Source organism: Cynara cardunculus, assembly GCF_001531365.2.
Source record: "Cynara cardunculus var. scolymus isolate 2C chromosome LG 8, CcrdV1, whole genome shotgun sequence".
In the NCBI taxonomy this organism is placed as follows: Eukaryota; Viridiplantae; Streptophyta; class Magnoliopsida; order Asterales; family Asteraceae; genus Cynara; species Cynara cardunculus.
Genome location: NC_037535.1, coordinates 433,108 through 435,353, shown reverse-complemented (window position 1 = coordinate 435,353; position 2,246 = coordinate 433,108).

Below are 2,246 nucleotides of genomic sequence, written 5' to 3'. Positions count from 1 at the left end.
CCGAATAACTCCTCTAGCGGTTCTAGTGGTTCCTCCTCAACAGGCCCTAGGTGTGGTTCAGGCTGGCCGCAGTTGACTCAGTCGCCATGGAACTCTCAGCCTAATCGGCTGCCCAAATGGGCCTATTGGAGCCCACCACCATGTCCGTATCCCACCAACTCTGGATGGGCCTCTCCTTGGGATGGATCTCCTATGCCAGCCTCGCCCACACCTCATGGCCCACCTGCACATTGCAAGTCAGGGCCCAACAACGAACCAGACTAATCTCACTGCCTTTAACCCCCTTGAGCCAACTCAGCTTGGCGAAGCACTTCAGACAATGACTATGGACCCGGTTGATGATCAATGATACGTAGACYYGGGGACACCAAACCATCTCACGGGCGACCAAGGTAAGATTTCTAAACCCTCGTTAAATTGTCCCATTGGCTCAATATTTGTTGGTAATGGTGCTCCTATGCCGGTTCGTGGATCGCGTTCCTCCACCATTCCAACAACCCCACATAACCTACGCTTAAACAACATTCTTTACACACCCAACATCATTAAGAATCTCATTTHTGTTCGTAAACTTTCTGTTGATGATGATGTTTCCATTGAATTTGATCYCAATGGGTTTTCTGTGAWGGACTACCAGAGTGGTCAGATGCTGTCCCGCCATAATAGCTCGAGCCGWCTATATCCTCTCACCTATCTGGTCACCAACTCTACTTTTTTCACCTCCGGTGCTCGAGACGTTTGGCATGATTGGTTGGAACATCCCGGTCTTCCTGTTTTGGATTTTCTTAGTTTGGATAATACTATTCCATGTCCTAAATGTTTGCAGTTATTGTCAGCTTTCAAAGCACAAACGATTACCGTTTTTCGATTTTAATTCTACTATTGTTTTACTGTTTGATATTGTTCATTGTGACTTATGGACATCTCCTGTCCCCARCAAAACAGGTTATAAGTATTACATGGTTTTAATAGACGATTTCACACAATATACTTGAGTTTTTCCAATAAAATTCAAGTCTGAAACATTTTCCAAATTCTCTCAGTTTCATAAATACATCCAAACTCAATTCAATCTGACAATTAAAGCTGATGAATTCGATAACCAAAATTTCAAATCTTTTGCTGAAACAAACGGTCTTCTTTTCCGCTTCTCTTGCCCTCACACTTTCCAACAAAATGGGAAATCCTAGCGTATGATTCGTAGAATTAACGAGATCATACTCACTCTTCTCACACACGCATATCTCCCACCCCATTTCTGGGTTGAAGCATTACATACTGCGTGTTATTTCCACAATATTCTCCCTATCAAACTCTTAAAATTCACCACCCCTATGACTGCTCTTTATCATCGACAACCTTCCTATGACCACCTACAAGTTTTCGGGTGTGCGTGTTGTCCTAATACAACTGTGACACGGAAAAACAAGTTGGAACACCGGTCCACTCGCATCTTCCTCGGATACCCCACCAATTTTCGTGGGTATCGGTTCCTTGACCTTTCTTCTGGCAAGGTCCTCCTCTCTCGTCACGTCACTTTCGACGAGACATCTTTTCCATTTTCTGAAGATCATCCCACCGCACTCTTAGACTACTCATTCCTCGAGTTTGACCCTTCTTCTACCATCTTTGACACACCAGCCACTTTACAACCTACTCCCCTGCCAACTACCCAACCCAACTATGCTGTTACTACAGTCAAAATACAAAATATCGGTCAGGACCGATATTCGATATATCGGTCCAAAATAGCGGTTAATATAATATTTCTTAGAATTATATATATAATATGCATTAATTAGAGTTTAGAAATATAGTTTCAAAATTAAAACATCACATCATCTAAAGTGTTCAAAAACGAGCTAATCGCAAGCAATAGGTTCGGTATCCGAGTCAACATCATCCAATACATTCACTTCTTTGTTTAGGTTAGCTTCCCAATCTTCCTCTTCTTCCCCTTCATCTCCAACATGATGATGATGATCATCATCTCTGTAGCGCTCCCTTTTACTTCTAGTACTTGGTCCAACTTCTTCATTACCTCCTATTGCTTCTCGTACATCCGACCAATGGAGGACATCTCTTGCATCAACAAACTCTTTGAGCTCAACGTTGGTTGGAACCACCCGATCATCATTTTCTTCAACATCTCTCAAGAAAACAAGATTTGAAGACTTGCTATCCTTAAGAGATTTGTAGCGCCTCTCCAATCTTTTGTTATATTGAATGAAGACAAGATCATTCAA